The 16,748-nt window shown below is 59.0% G+C and overlaps 1 long non-coding RNA gene across 1 annotated transcript; it reads left to right on the forward strand.

The window, feature by feature from the left end:
* The first annotated feature begins 4,780 nt into the window (after nt 1-4,780).
* Nucleotides 4,781-16,234, forward strand: LOC125339921. Its single transcript, XR_007208658.1, has 3 exons — nt 4,781-5,231; nt 11,235-11,236; nt 16,223-16,234. It is a non-coding gene; the product is annotated as an uncharacterized LOC125339921 (long non-coding RNA).
* The last annotated feature ends 514 nt before the right edge of the window (nt 16,235-16,748 follow it).

Raw genomic sequence — 16,748 nt, forward strand, 5'->3', positions numbered from 1 at the left:
GGGCTCGCTGTACCCTGGATACGCTCTCAAGCCCTGCACCTGCTGGCTCCAGGTGCTTCTGTGGATAGGTGGCTGTCCCAGGAAGCTGCGAGAGAAACTGAGCCCTTCTTACCTCCGCAGGTCGCCTCTTCCCATCTCCTGCCTCCCTCGGCAATCTGTCAGGTCCGCGCTGGGAGCTGCAGAACCTGCTTCTGATCCTGGTTAGACAGAACCCCGGCCAGGGCCGGCCGGGGGCCAGCTACACACTAGAGGCCCCTCCTGGCTGGTCTGCGCACACACGCGGCGCGAGTGGACACAGTAAGGGCCGAGGCACAGCAGCCAGAGAGCACAGGAAAGAGCAGGAGGCAGAGGGGACCGACAGGACCCACCCGCCTTCCCGGAGTGCAGGCAGCGGCTCCCCCGCCCCTCGGCACGGGGGGTGGCCTCTCGGCAGCTGGGCGCTCCTTCCTCTACGCGGCTGCACCTAATCCCAGAGCCAGGGCAAAGGGCACTACTGCCCACCCAGTCCCTCCCCAGGAGGGAGGGGGCTCTCCAGCACCCCGAGTGGAGCCGCCACCAGCCACATTCCCCGAAGCCTCCTGCTCCTCACCCCAGCTGCTACCTTCTGGACCCCAGAAAGAGAGAGTGCTCCCCCAAAGCTGTCTAGGGACAGCAGGAGGGCACCCTTCATGCAGAAGGACAGAGCATGTCCCCACAGCCTCCTAGCCGCGGGCTCTCTGGCTCCTCTTAGAGCAGTGCGAGCCCTTGGCGGCAATGAGGAAGGCTCCCCGGGTGACCCCAGATGAAGCCCTTCCCCCCCCCAGGCCTCCCTTCCTCACTGCCCCAGGAAGAAGGAAGAAGGAAGACTAATCTCTGCTCGGGACCAGCTGGCGGTCAAAGTGTGGGCTTTGGCCTCTGCCCCGCCCCAGCTCAAGGCTGGGCCCTTCCCACGGCCCCACCCCGCGGAGGAGGGGGAAGAGCGGCTGGTGGAAGTGTGAAGAGAGTCTCTGACAATAACCCAGCAACCGCACTGAGAAGGCCTTGCAAAGCCACGGCCCAGAGAGAAGCAGCAACTCAGTCCTGGTCACGTGGACAGGAGAGAAGGGCAAGCCAGCCACAGGCCTCTTCCAGGCAGCCACTGCCCAGAAGCATCACCTGAAAAGGTGTTTCCCTTCTCAGAGGATGTCAAAGGAGGGCACAAGGCACCTTGCCGATGGCAGAATCACAGACCTATGCGCAGCACAGCTGAAATGATGGTGTGTTCACACGCACCAGGCCAGGGACTAAGACTGGACTGGCCTTCCAGCCTTTGTGTCACACTATGTGAGCGGCTAGGGTCCTTCCAGGCACAGGGCAGAGTCCAGTGCCTCTGAAAATCAGAGCTGAGGGTAGAAAGACAGAGCAAAACAAACCAGGTGAGCCGGCGCCAGTGGCTCACACCTGTAATCCTAGCTATTCAGGAGGTTGAGATCTGAAGATCACAGTTCAAAACCAGCCTGGGCAGGAAAGTCAGTGAGATTCTTGTCTCCAAAAAGCCACAAGTGGGGGCTGGGAATGTGGCCTAGTGACAAGAGAGCTTGCCTCGTATACATGAAGCCCTGGGTTTGATTCCTCAGCACCACATGTATAGAAAAAGCCAGAAGTGGTGCTGTGGCTCAGGTGGCAGAGTGCTAGCTGTGAGCAAAAAGAAGCCAGGGACAGCGTTCAGGCCCTGAGTTCAAGCTCCAGGAGAGGCAAAATGAAAAAGAAAAAAGCCACAAGTGGAGTGGTGGCTCAATGTGGTAGCCTTGAGTGAGAAAACTCAGGGACCGCGCTCAGGCCCTGAGTTCAAGCCCCAGGGACGGGCACCGAAACAACAACAAGAAAAACAACAAACAAAAACAAAACTGGCATCAGCCAATCTACCCTAGACGCTCCTCTGGAAGGGACCAGGGGCTTTGGAGGGTGCCTCTAGGTGTTCTGAACAGCTCAGTCAGGAGGCGGATTCGGCACTGCCCAGGTCAGACGAGCCAGGTGCCAGTAAGTAGCCTTCGGAAACCCCTCCTCCTCCTCCCTCTCCTCCGGGAGGCACCGGGATTCTCACCCCGCTCACGGCTAACCTAAGGCGGGCCCCGGGGCGGTGCCCTGCCGGAGGGAGCAGGGGCCCTCAGGCGCCTGGGCTGGGCGCCGGTGCGGGAGGCACACTCGATCGATCGCCGGCGACGCCCCACCGCTGCACCCACCGCGCGCCCCCCACGTCGAGCTGCGGAGCGCGGCCCTGAGCTCTGCGGCGGCGCCTCTCCCGCTCTTAATCCCCGCGTCCCGTGGTATCGCCGGCCGCCGGGTCTTCGCACCTCCCACGCGCTCTGCCACCTGGTGCCGGGACTGAGGCGCATGGCAGCCGGGCCAGGCGGGACGGGAGGGCTGCGGGGGCACCGGCGGTGCCTCGACGGGCACGGCGCCGCTTCCCACGGCCGCCCTCCCGCCACTCCGTCTCCCGGGCCCGGCTTGCCCTGAGAGCTCGGCAGGGACTTCCTCCTCCTCCACTGGGAGAGGGACGTGCGTTCCCAGAAGGCACCCCGAGACGCCATGTTGGAGAACACGCCCGTGGAGGGCCGGGTCCGCGCAGCCGGTGCCCTCGGTGCCGCTCTCAGGAGGGCGGGCCGTCACACCGGGGCCACCAGGCTCACGAGAGGCCCGGCCGGCACGCACACCTCCGCCTCCGCCCTGACGCCGTCTGGAGGCCCGAGCCCGCGGTGGCGGACGAGAGGCCAGACACGGGGAGTGGTGTGTGCCCGGCAGGCAGGGCAAGATGACGGTCCCCGGAGGATAAACAAGCTCCCCGGGAGCCCCCACGAGGGAGGCTGGATAAACGTCGGTCCGGGCAGCAGGCCAGGCGTCTGGGCAAGGGACACGGGAGCAGAAGGAGGTGACAGAGAGGAGGAGGGTGCCACGAGACCTTAGTCAAGGGCCTGCTCCCTCTAGAGCGGCTGTTAGGGAAGGCCCCGGGGACACCTCCACAGACCCCCACTATCTCTAAAGTGCCCCAGAGACTCTCAGCGGTCCTCGCTGCCCTGGCAAAGCTCAGCTGCTTCAGAAAGGCTCACAAGCCCAGGGCGCGGCTGGCAGGCCAGGCTCCGGTGGAGAGGGCCCGAGGAGCCATCCACGGCTCCCGGGGGGGACAGCCACTGCCAGTCTGGGCCCAGACCAGAAGCCCAAGTCCTGTCCAAGTGCTCGGTGGAATGCCACCCCGCGCCACACCCGTCCTGCCCGGAATGAGGCTACGTGCTTTGTCTGTGTGCTGGTCCTGGCGCTGGGACTCGGGGCCCGGGCGCTGTCCCTGAGCTCTTCAGCTCAAGGCTAGCGCTCCACCACTGGAGCCACAGCGCCACTCCTGATTTCCTAGAGGTTGACTGGAGATAAGAATCTCATGGACTGTCCTGCCTGGGCTGGCTTTGAACCGTGATCCCCAGACCTTAGTCCCCTGAGTGGCTGGGATGACAGGCGTGAGCCACCAGCACCTGGCTCTGCCTGGAGCCTTTGATACATGCGTTCTTAAATTTCTTCCTTAACTCTCCAAGTAATCTGTGCATTATGAATGGCCTTATGAACAGGCCTTATGCATGGCCTATCTTTACAGACAAGAAAGCTGAGGCCCAGTGGGCAGACACATACCTGGCCAGCCTGGACTTCAATCCTCCTATGCTTCCAGTACAACTGGGATGATAGGTGTATGCCATATGGTCTTCAGCTTTTTACTGTTGAGATGGAGGTCTTACTTTTTGTTCAAGCTGGTTCTTTTTTTGGGGGGTGGGTGGGCTAGTCCTGGGTCTTGAACCCAGGGCCTGAGCACTGTCTCTAGCTTCTTTTTGTTCAAGGCCAGCACTCTGCCACTTGAGACACAGCGCTACTTCTGGCCATTTTCTATATATGTGGTGCTGGGGAATCGAACCCAGGGCTTCATGTATAAGAGGCGAACACTCTCGCCACTAGGCCATATTCCCAGCCTCAAGCTGGTTCTCAAACTTCAAGCTTCCTGATCACCTAAATAGCTGGGATTATAGAAATTAGCCACCATGCACAGCCAAGCCTAGATTCTTAGCACTATGTTCTTCTACCTCCTCAGAACTCTGGGGCCAGCTCTGCTGTGCACAGGAGGGTAACTTAAGACCCAGAGCTCTGTGGGCAGTAGAACCAGGAGAAAGCCTGAGGCTTCCAGCCCCACCTCAGTTCCCCCAGGAATGACACAGGAGGCATATAAGGCAGAAAGAAGGGCTTAGAACTCCACCACAGAAATGAGACCCTCTGCCTGGGAGGAAGGAAATGCAGAAGGAGGTAAGATGTGCTATCCCATAGATGGGGGGGGTCCCACAGAGCACTCCTCACACCCCAACAGCCACAGGGGCACCCAGGGCCCAGGATCCATCTCCACTCACGAGACCTCCACCAGCCCGTGCTCCTCCTCAACACAGCTGCCTCCAAAGCTCTATTTCCCTCTCCAAACCTGCTTGTCCACAGCTGTCCCTGCCTTAAGTGACAAGGCTGTGCTTCCAGATCCTCCCGCCAGACGCCTGGCAGCCAGCACGCACGTCTCCTGGCTCCTCGCATCTAATCCTGCCAGCTCAGCTCAGAGCTCGCCCCGTGCCCTGCACACCCGCAGCTGTGGCCTCAGCGGCAGGCCAGGCGGCGCCCCTGCACTCGGGCTCACACAAGAAGCCCTCCCGTTCCTGCTGGGGAGCGGGTGGCTAGGCCCAGCCTGTGGATGGAGCCCGTACTTAGGGCTCCCTCCCTAAGCTGGCGGCTTTTCCCTGCCCACCTTCCACAGCCTGCAACTCCCCCCTCCAGATACCCCCCCCCCCCCCGAACAGGGCAGGGCCAGCCTCTCAAACCGCACCTCTCACAACTGTCCGTCTCCATCTTGCTCCCCAACACAAGCACTCATCTGCTGGCTTCCTGATTCCATCCCACAACTAGCAGGGAAGCCCTAGTCCCACGTACGCAGGGACTGGCTCTGCTGCTCACCACTGCGTCACAGGTCCTAGAAAAAGGCCTGGAGCAAGGTGCATGTTTAATTTTTTTTAATGTGTTGGATGAGAAATGAGGCACACTTACTCCCCTCTTTCAAACCTTCCTTTGGTCTCTACAACCTCCTGGGAGTCAGGCCCCCTGGGCACCAATATGCCCAAGCCAGCTACAATCCCAGGGTTTCGCAGGACCAAGTCCAGACCAATGCCCAGCACTGCCCCAGGACAGCTGGCAAGCTCAGGGCCTCAGTGGTGGTGCTGAGTACTCGCGTATCCCTGTCTGATGTCTCTGCATCTGCCCGGGCGGAGGGCGGGCGGGGCGGCTGCTCCTCTGCACAGCCCCCCAGTGCTGAGCGCTGCCCCACGCCAGGGCCACGCCTGCCCTTCTCCCGATGTCAGCAGGAGGATGGTCAGAAGGAAGCTTTGTTCTCGGAAGAAAGCACAAAGCCAGTGCCAGGAGGAAGTGGGCACGGAGGCTGCTGGCCTGCGGGGGTAACGTTCAGGGAAAGAGAACGAAGGGGGCGGGAGGGTGCTGGAGAGGTCCTTCACGCACCCAGCCCCTTCCGTGCCTCCAGGGAGGCTCTGGCTCCCCTGCCCCCTGGGTGGTCTGTGGATCCTCCCAAGCCCCTGGGACCAGGCCAGCTGTGGGCTGCAGGGGAAGGCGCCCCGGGCGGACCCTGCGGGGCAGCACTCTCTACCTGCCTCCCTCCTACCTGCAGCTTAGGAAGAGCCTGGGTCTGTGGCTCATCGGCAGGCTGCAGGGCAGGCTGGTCCCGAGGCCTCTGCCACAGGGAACCTTCACAGCCGGCAGGAACACACCGGCATGCCCTCCTTCTATAAGAAGCGTTTATTATGCTCCTCTTGCATATACAATCCTAAGCCCAAACACAATGCTTCAAGAGACAGAACCGGTGACTGACGCCTGTAAGCCTAGTTACTCGAGAGGCCGAGATCGGTGGACCGCGGCCGAAGCCAGTCCCAGCAGAGAAGTCTGAAAGTCTGAGCGACTCTACCTCCAATTAACCAGAAAAGAAAAGCGGGGGGGGGGGGGGGGGGGGGGGAGTGGTTGGTCTGGAGGAGTGACAAGTAGTAGCGTGACAGCTAGGGGTGAAAAAGGCTAAGTGCACAAGGCCCCGAATTCAAGTCCTGGTACTGACGAAATAAAACAAGAAGCAGGCAAGTAGCACACGACAGGCAGGAGAGAAAGTCTGTGCCATGAGGACAAGACTGCACACTCAGATAGGGCACAGGACCAGGGGTGTGTAAGGACGTCCGCTGGCCGGCGGGGCGGGGAGCAGGCGGAGAGCACGCGCCCCTCACCAGCGCCGGCCGCTGGGCAATGTGGACTCAAGGGGTCTCCATCTTCCGGCTCTGTAGTAGAGCCAGAAGTCTGGATTTTTATGTAAAGTCTGTTAGCAACCAGCTCAATATTTGGCACGGACCAAGCAAGATCTGCCATGGGGCGGATGTGGCCTGCTGGTGTGTGAGCTCTGAGGAGGCAGAGTGGAGCCCAGCAGAAGCCCCGCTTCTGGCATCTGAAGTGCCAGGGGAGGCTGGCGAGGGGAGAGGGGGGAACTGGGTGGAGAGGGGGGAGTGGGTGTCCTGGAACCACTGCGGGCCAGACGGGGGCCGAAACCACCCCTGCAGCCTGCCTTTCCCCTACCCGGAGCAAGCTTCAGCTCCTCAGCTACGTTCCCAGGCGAGGGGAGGAAGTGCTGTCTGCCCGGCAACCCTCGAGACTAAATCAATAGGTGGCGGTACAGCAGGGTCCGATTCCAGACCTGCAGCCTGAAGAGGCCAGCTCACAGCAGCTCTGCGGGGGAAGAGAGAAAGAGACCACGGAGGGACGAAATGAGGTGGAGAATCTTGTCCTGTCTGGCCAGGCCTGGCTGTTACATAACCCCGCCTCAGGACAAAGCCAGGAGGGCCTGGACAAGGAGTCTCAGAACAGAGGACTCCCCCTTCCTGTCTGCAGCTTACAAAAAGACCACAATACAAGCTGGGGAGGAGACCAAGACCCAAGGTAATGCACGTGAAGGTCACATCACAAATGAGCAGCAGGAGAAACTCTCGCCAAGGGGTGACTTTGTCCCAGACACTCGGCGAAGCCCATCACCTGCACGGTCTTACTTCAGTGTCCTTATTCTTAGTTTATCTTATACACAGGGAAACTGAAGCAAAAAGTAACCTGCACAAGGCCACACAGCTCTGACGTGGAGGAGCTGGATTAAATCCCGACAGCTGGCTTTTAAGCCCACACTCTGAACCGTGGCGTCACAGAGCCCTGGGCTCCTCTCTGCCCTGCCACGCAAGGCCACAGACATTCTCCCAAGCCTGTGGCACGTGTGGCCCCTGCCCACTCGCCCGATCTTTACGGGGTGCCCAGTCTTCTGCCATCCTAGCGAAACTGATAGGATTCCTTCTTCAGAAAAAGAACATTCGAGCCAGGCACTGGGAGCTCTGGTTCAAAGCTAGCCCAGGCAGAAAAGTCCATGGCACTCTTATCTCCAATTAAACACCAAAAAAGCTGCAAGTGCAGCTGTGGTTCAAGGGGTAGAGCACTGGCTTTGAGCACAAAACCTCAGAGACACAGCACACAGGCCTTGCGTTCAAGCCCCGGGATCAGCACGCACGCACGCACGCACGCACGCACGCACGCACGTTCAGAAATGCCTACAAAATGTTGCACCTGACACCAGGGCTCACAGGACACCCCGGTGTGCGTTGGTGGCAGGGCGTGGGGTCCAGTTACAGAGCACTCTACAGGGGCAAAGCGGGGTGAGTGGGAGAAGGCACACCCCAGGACCTCAGGACCCCTTCCTATCTAGACAGAAGTGGGCCCGTGAGGGTGGGGCGCGGGGCTAGTCATCCCTGCGGGGCTGGGAGCGCAGAATGAATCACGACACATGGCCTGTGCCTTTGTACCCGCGGGGGGTGACTCATAGCTCCCAGCTGCTGGGCAGACGGTTCACAGCGGGGCCTGGCATCTGGACGGGGTGGCAGCACCAGGCGCTCCAGCGACCCTTTCTCCCACCACTGGGCCTGAGGCAGGAGGGATTCGGGAGAATCGGCCCAGTGAAGGCATTCAGAAACACAGAAGCCCCGTAAGGCCCACCTGGCTGCGGGAGAGCGGGCCTCAGGCAGCCTCCACGGCAACAAGCATCTCCCCCGGGTCCGTCCACAGCCCCTGCCCACGCTGCAAGCAGGAGCCCCCGGTTACAAAGACAGCAGAGAACGGGGTGCTAGCCTCCCGGCTCTCAGGGGTGACATCAGGCAGCCCCTCCCACTTCCCAGGCCCCCGACCCCCAACTGTAAGGCGGGGAGACCATGGGACAAAGCCCTGTGTAGCCCCAGAGCCCCGAGCCCACGGACCACCTCCCAGGGCCCTGGGTCCTGCCCGCAGAGTTACATAAACATCCTTCAGAGAAACACAAGTCAACCCCGCAGACCTGACTTTTTTTCAGGGATCTTAAGAAGCCCTTTTTAGAGTCAGCTCCCCCTTCCACTTCCATTGTTCCGAGTATCCTCTCAGGATCTGGAAGTGCGTTGGGCTTCCGGCCTCCGCTGTTGCGATGGAGGCTCCCCACCCCTTCTTGGCAGCTGTGCCCAGGCCACTCCCGATTTGGCTCCCCGCATCCCTCTGGACCACCCTGAGGGCGACAAAGTGGGATGGGGCAATTCTGTGTTCGGATACCCTGTGCAGCCTGGGTGAGCCCCAGCTCTGAGGAAAGGGCCCCTCCACGGTCAGAGAAGCCTGCCCGCTCGGTACTTATCCACTGTGCAGACTCCGGTCTTCCCCATCCCCTGCTCCTGCCAGAGCCAGAGGCCCACTCCCATCTCCCTGACTGCTTCTCCCAGGCCGGCCTGGAACCCTGGGCTCACCACCGACGGAGCTCTGAGCCTCTATGCCGGCGGTGGAGGCCCGCGGCGGAGGCGCCAGCCCGGGGGCCGGAGCCCTCACCACCCCAACACAACCCCATCAGCCCTTCCCCAGAGTCCAGTTGTTCATTTGACAAAATAGGCATTTGGGAGTATCGTCAACAAACCCACTCAGCTGCGCTACCCCCACCAGCCTTCTTCCAATGACATCACGCGTCCAAGCACCTCCACGGGATTTCCTACAATCCCTATCTCTAGCCCCCTATGGCTTACAGAGCTGTTACGGGCCTAACAAGCACTGATAAGCCATCGATACATGTGAGCAGCAATTATGACCATCATTACAACTACTGAGATGCTTAAACCTACTAGACTGCTAACAACGGAGGCCCTTTAGCCCTCTTAGCCCTCATCTGGCCACTGCAATTACACACACACACACACACACACACACACACACACACACACACACCCCATCCTCTAAGGAGGACCCACTCACCCACTGCCCAACCCCCGTCCAGGCCCCGTCTGCCAACACAGCATGCTTGTTCCTGGTATCCATCTTTATCACCCATCTCCCCAGCCCTGTGCTCCGCCGCACTGTCTCCCTTCATCACGGTATTTAGCTGTACGTACCCCACCCCTGAGTTACAAGGCTGTTCCCCAGGAGTAGGGAGCAACTGCAAGGTTGTAGCTCCTTGCAGGCAGGACAGCTCAAAGCTGGGTTTTCCTACGGGTCCCCTCAGTCACGACGTGCCTGAAAACGAGAACTTTTTCATGACCTAACCCAGTAGATCTCATGCATACGAATCACTTGGAGGGTGTCTCAAAACAGACTGCAGGCCCCTCCCCCTGAGAGCAGCTGCCTCAGTAGGCCAGGAGAAGGGCTAGGAGGACGGGTGTGAGCCACTCGTGCCTGGCTGAGCAATTTGCACTTTTAACGGCCTCCCAGGTGAGGCTGCTCCCGCTGGTGTCCACGCAAGCCCACGCTCAGACGCACTGGCTTCCCTGCACGTGAAGGAGGCGGGGCTTCTGTGGTAGACAACACTTCCCCTCCCGTACAGGCAAGAGCCGGCAGGCCTTCGGGGCGCGCGACGGTGATCCTAGCTGCTCGGGAGGCCGAGATCTGAAGATCACGGTCCCAAGCCAGGAAAAAAAAAAGAGGAAAGTGGAGCTGTGGCTCTGTTGGTAGAGCTCTAGCTCTGAGTAAAAAGGCGGAGGACAGCACCCAGGCCCTGTGTTCAAGCCCCAGTACTGGCACCAAAATAAGAAAGCACAAGCCAGGCGTGGCACAGGTGTGAGGAAGGAGAGCGTGCAGGCGGAGCGCCGCGTGAGGAACAGGCCTGCTCCCCGCTCCCCCCCATTCACGTCGCGCCCAGCCTCTGCCCGGGCAGGCAGCTAGCTAGCTACGGGCGAGCAACGCTGGTGGTGCAAGGCAGAGCCGTCTACGGCTAAGCAGGGACGCTAACCAACCATCTACGGCCACCCGGGACCTGCCCGGACAAGCCAGTCCTTGGCCAGCCTGGAAGTGCTGACAAGCCCAGCCCTCCCTCGTGGAGCCAGACCTCAGGTCTGAGCGAGACCGGAGCCACGTGCTCATCACGTTCGGTGCTCGCTTACTCCAGACACACGGCCTGCCATCTTGTTTTCGTGATTCCCCCTTCCACGACGTTGAGGCCAGCCTCTCCTGGAACATCCCCTCACCCCTCGAACCGGCCTTCCCGCGTCTCACAGCACAGGGAGCTGGCCAGAGAAGCCCCAGAAATCAGCAAACCTACCAGCAACCCCCGAATGCAAACTTCCCCAGGCTTAGCAGTCCCGGCAGGGAGGGGTGCGCGGGAGGCGGCAGGGAGGGGATTAACTGAGCTGCTCACGTCAAGATGAACAGAACCAACCACATTAACTAACTGACGGTAAGAATCCTCCTGGCGTTATCTTTTAAAGGCGTGGGGACAGTTATCCCTTTGAACATATGAAGAGCTAAACCCTTGCCCGCAGTCCCACGGGCAGAAAGTGTTCGACGGAGATCTGACCCAGCCTGCCTGACGCTCACATCCAACCCTGGCTCTGTTTGCCTCTCCGAGTTACCATCTCAAGATCAAGCCCCTGCTGCATCCCCTCTACCACCCACTCTGCCGTCCCAGGGCCCGGAGGCTGGGCAGGAGGCCACAAACCAGCCCCAGTCCACAGCCCGTGGGGGAAGGGGCTGGAACCGTCTCGGGGACGGCCACGGGGTCCCCCTGCAACTCATCCGGTACCGTCTCAGACTGTGCCAGGCTATTCCTGGGGAACTTGAGCATCCTCGGTTTTCATTTTATGTTGGAACTGGTATATGTTACTGTTACAGGGGAGTTGGTTGTGACAGCTTCACAGATGTGTACAATGCACTTGGAACAAGCTCGCCCCCCCCCCCATAACGTACTTTTTTCAGTTTTTAATGGATTTCCTTATGCTGTCTTTTGTTTTGTAATGGTACTAGGGCTTGAACTCAGCCTGGGTACTGCCCCTTGGCTTTTTCAATCTTGGCTGGCACTCACCGCGTGAGCCACACCTTCACCTCTGGCTTTTTGGTGGTTAACTGAAGGTAGGAGTCTCAGAGACTCTAGCCAGGCTGACTGCAAACCACGATCCTCAGCCTCCGAGTAGCTGGGACCACGGTGTGAACCACTGGTGTCCTAGCTTGTTCTGTATTTGAGATATGAGCTCATCATACAGCCCAGGCTGCCCTGGACTCCTGAGTCCCCACCTCCTAAGAGCTGGGAGCTCCAATTTGAGCACTCTAGCCTGACAGGAGTGAGGGGAAGTGGGGGAATGACAACCGGACAAGATCCTGACAGGCTTCCTAGATGAGGGCAGTGGCCACTGAGTACCACACAGCCACCCTACCTATCCAGGCCTCCGTTCCCTCATCCACACAAGTCTCCGCAGACCACCAAGCATACAGTGCAGAACCTGCCCTCTCCCCACAGATCCTGGGGTTCTCCACACCACCACCACCCGCGAAATAAACGGATGGCTTCCTGCCCATACACAATAAAAACCAGTTCCTTTGAACTGTTTCTACCTACTGAGTTCTTAGTGTCAAGCGCTGAACTACTCAACCTCTTCCAAAACAGGTCTGTTGTTTTTCCAGTCTGCAGCCTAGGAAGCCAGTGACCAGAGATTTAAGTATTTTGCCCTTATAGCAGAGCTCATAGCTGGCTGCTGCTGGCTCACACCTGTCATCCTAGCTATTCAGGAGGCCAAGCATCTGAGGATCGTGGTTCAAAGCCAGCCTAGGCAGCAAAGTCCAAGACACACTTATCTCCAATTAACCACCAGAAAACCAGAAGTGGTGCAGAGACTCCAAGGGGCAGGGCACTGGCCTTGAGCTGAAGAGCTCAGGAACAGTGCCCAGGCCCAGAGTTCAAGCCCCATGACTGAGCAAGAAACAAAACAAGAAATAAACATAACTCATAGGTGGGCACCAATGGCTTAGGCCTATAATCCTAGCTACTCAGGAGACTGAGATCTGAGGACTGAGGTTCAAAGCTAGCCCAGGCAGGAACGTATATGAGGCTCTTCTCTTTTCTCCAATTAACTACCAAAAACCTAGAAGCAAATCTGTGGTTCAAGTGGTAGAGTGCTATCCTTGAGCAAAAGCGGCCAAGGTGCCAGGACTGGCACCAAAACAAGAAAAATAAAAACAACCCCACAGCTCATGGTTACAGAGGTGGGATTTGAACTCAGGACACTATACTCTCCTCTGCAGTGCGGCTCACCCTTCTAGTAAAGGGCTGCAGGCAGCCCCACCTCTGCCACACAGACCATGGGCCCCAGGAGAAGCAGGTGTTACCTGAGTGAAGAAGAAAGCAACAGAGCCCGATCAGGAGAACTGGGAAGGGAGGAGGTGATGGCGGAGCGCTGGGCAGAGCGCGACTGCGGCGTGCGCGCAGCCTCCTCACTGCGCGCAGAGATGGAGACCCGGGCGGGGCTGGGGCGGGGAGCAGGCAGGTGGCTCTGCAGCGGGCTGGGACACAAGGTGCGGCCACCACACAGCAGGCCGCTCCCCACACCCTGCTCTCACACAAACCAGCGCTCTTTCGGTGTGCGCTCTGAAGTCTGAATTAACCCAGTGGACATCCAACAACAAGGTGGCAAATCTACTCAAAGTCGCTTCCACTAGAAAAGAACTTCGGTGGCAGACAGAGTAGCCCGGAGGCCACATGATCAAGACATGACCTCCCACGCGGATGTCCAAACTCCAAGACCCAGAATGGGCAAGCTTTGCCACTGTCTCCTACCCCACGCAGGAGGAAGCTCTTGCTGAAGACTGAGACTCTCCTCCAGCTTCTATTGCAGAGAAGGGGAACAGCCTTGCCATCTGCTCTTACCCCATCTTTCGCTCCTCCCTGCCGGGCACCTGCAATCCTAGCCACTCAGGAGGCTGACACTGGATGACTCTGGCTCAAAGCCAGCTGGGCTTTGTCAGTCTGTGAGACTTTTTTGAGGGTTTTGTTTGTGCCAGTCCTGCAGCTGGAACTCAGGGCCTGAGTGCTGTCCCTGAGGTTCTGTTGCTCAAGGCACGCTCTCTACCGCTTGAGCCGCAGCATCACTTCTAGCTTTTCCTGAGTAGTTTATTGGAGCTAAGCGCCTCATGGACTTTTCTGCCCAGGCTGGCTTTGAATGGTGATCCTCAGCTCTCAGCCTCCCGAGTGGCTAGGATTGCAAGCATGAACCACCAGCACCTGGCCTGTGAGACTCTCATCTCCAATTAACCTCCGACCAGTTAGACGTGGCGCTGTGGCTCAAGTGGTAGAAAGCCACTTTTGAGTGAAAAGGCTCAGGGACAGCACTCAGTTCAAACCCCGGGAATGGCACAAAAAAAAAAAAAACTCTCCCCCCACTGCCCACTGGCCTGGTGTGACTTCAGTTGAGGACAGAGAGACTGGTCCATTTCGCACACAGGGAGCAGCAAGCCAGAGGTTCAAGTCCTCCACAGCGGCGCTCTGAGGGGCGGGGCAGGCGGGGCGGAGCCCTCGGCAGGCAGGGCGGAGCACGCGGCAGGCGGGACGCTCCGGTGCAAATGAGGTAGGTAGGGAACTTCCAGGAAGAGCTGCTCCCAACGTTACGAGAAAAGCAGGGCTGGACCTAAGCCAGGTACCACCCAAGTGCTGGGGTGCTTGGGGCGCCAGGCTTGCCTCTGCTGGTCATCCCTCATCTCCCAGCGGATCGCCAGCGAGGGGGCTCTGGCCTCCTCCCAGGCAGCTCACGCCCAGGCCAGCTTTCCTGGAGCTGACACCTTCGATGCCATCTCTACCCTCAGCAAACCCCACGCGGTGCCAGGCCCTGGTGTTTCCCACTGCCATGGAAGCTACTCGGGAGGCTGTGATCTGAGGATCATGGTTTGAAGCCAGCCCAGGCAGAAAAGTCCATGAGACTCTTATCTCCAATAAATCTGAATAAATAAATAAGTAAAACCAGAAGTGGAGCTGTGGTTCAAGTGGTAGAGGGCCAACCTTGAGTGAACTCAGCACCAGAGCCCTGAGTTCAAACCCAAGTACACAAGTACACACATACACACGTTAGTGAACCTTCCCAGAGTTTGAAAGCAGTGGCGCTGTGCCTGAGCCTTCGGGATCCTTCCGAACCGTCAGCCACCTGCGAGGACCCCAGTCCCACAGACAGCGAGAGTCCTCACCCCTCCCATCAGTCCCCTGTGCCAGCCAGACTGGAGGCAGCCCTAGTGGACCACGGCGAGTAGCTTCTCTGGACTGCCAGTTGTGCCACCATCTTCGTGTGACCGACCCTGTGGAAAGCAGTACGCGGGCACAGACAGATCGAGCTGTGGGTTCAAATTGCAAATGACTGCACCCCTCTGGGCCTCCATTTCCCCATCTGAAAATAGGGCAGGGGTGGGGTTGCCAGCAGCAGCTACTTTGCAGGGTATTGTGAGACTTCAATAGGGCGTCTGTAAAGACCCTGGCACAGCGCCTGACACAAGGCACAAGAGCAGGCTTCAACACAACTAGCTGCTTACAACCCTCTGTCCTCTCTGTAGGACCCAGGATAAAACCCAAACTCGGGAGCAGGATGCTGCAGGCTCCCCACGATCCCGTCTCGTACCTACTGGCCCCCTCGTAAACATCCCCTCCTCCCGGAAGCCCTGCGGACACTGACAGCACAGAGCGCTTCCTGCCCCTGACCTGCTGCAGCTGTCTATCACCGACGGCACATCACATCCTGCCCGAGAGCCCGCACTCGGATCCTGGTCGTCCCTCCCCTGCCAGACCAGGAGTCCCTTCAGCCAAAACCCAACAGTATCTCACCCCATTTTATGTCCCTTGTCACCCTGAGGCACAGACATTTTCCATACTCATTTAACACATAACCCAAACATTCCACTTCGGGGAAAGCATGTCCAAGCCTTCCAAACAGTCCAGATATTTCAAGCCATACTCAAACCCAAATTCCAATCCAGTAGACGTCTGCCCAGGCTCTAGAGACTTGCAGAACTGGCTTCGGTCCCAAAGCATGAACACGTGGCCCAGAGCTCAACCAAGCAAGCCCTGAGCCCAGGAGGGATAGAGCTTCTAAGTTTCTCAGATGCAGAGTGGCTCCGTTTGTTCCTGGGCCAACCTCGGGACACGATCTCTCCTTCCCGCCCATATCCTCAACTGAAATCACACATCATGGGGCAGGAGGGTCACTAGCCATCTTCTCTTGCTGGCTGGCTCCTTTGCTTAGCCGGTTCCCTCTTCCACAGGCTTCTCCCCCTGCTCTGCCCACCCAGCCCTAGGACCCCTTCCAGCCTCCCAGCCCCTTCACGTCACCCCTCCGCTCTCAATGCCCAGCTAAACAGGAGACTTCCTGCGCGTGTTCCTACAAGCTGACAGTGCTGTCAGCCCTGGAGGGCCACCTAGTCCCAAGCCAACCTCACAGTCCACACGGGACGCGCCGTGGGGCACTTCACGCTGCGTGTGCAGACTTCCCACTCCCAAGCACGCCGTCCACTCCCTGCCCCACCCATCACACTCCCCTCAGCCCAGGGTTTGAAAATGCCATTCACTAAACACTCATTTAGGAAGGGGCGCTGTGGCTCACCGTGGTAGAGTGCTAGCCTTGAGCAGAAAAGCTCAGAGACGGCGCCCCAGCCATCAGTTCAAGCCCCATCACCAACCAACAAAATTGTTTTCCATTTCTAAAGTAATTATTGAAGACCTCGGATAGGAGCTCGATTGGTAGCCATGTGATGTCGCCTCCCACCCAAAGACTGGGCGGGCCAGCCTGGGGTGTGAAAGCCTTTAGGAGTCGGAGCTATCCCACCAATTTCCTCCTGGGATGTTTCCCGGGGCCAGATGAGAGGTTCAATCCCGTGCTAGTAATGCCCAGGAACCTGTAAGCAGACATACTTCCACCAGAATGCTGTGATTCCAATACTGACTCCACGTCCAGGCCTAGGGTTAGCTTCACACCACTTTGGGGTGAGAACTCTGGAACCCAGCTTGTGCTCAGCAGTGCTTAGCCCCAGAGCCAAGTCACACAAGGAAGAGCTCATGGGGGCTAGGTTTCCATCTGCCTATCAGCTCCACTTCTGGCCCTCCCCCTCTGCCCTCCGCTGATTGCAAAGTCACCTAGTCTACACGCAGATGAAAGGCTCCCCCGGGTGCTGGGGAGAGGCCTGTTGACAAGGCCACAGCTGTCTGTCCCCAGAGGCAGAGACAGGCTCCTCCCGGCACCACCCACACCGGGAGAGCATTCCTGCTAGCCGGCCACCCAGCCGACACAACTTGGACCATCTCGAAGCTCCAAGGCCCCTGGCTCCAGCTGTCCACACGCACGAGAGCCAGGGCACAAGACCTCACCCAGGCAAGTGCCAGGCAGAAGGGAGCCTCGCCGGGGGCCAGG

The sequence above is a fragment of the Perognathus longimembris genome, chromosome 22, assembly GCF_023159225.1.
Source record: "Perognathus longimembris pacificus isolate PPM17 chromosome 22, ASM2315922v1, whole genome shotgun sequence".
Taxonomy (NCBI): domain Eukaryota; kingdom Metazoa; phylum Chordata; class Mammalia; order Rodentia; family Heteromyidae; genus Perognathus; species Perognathus longimembris.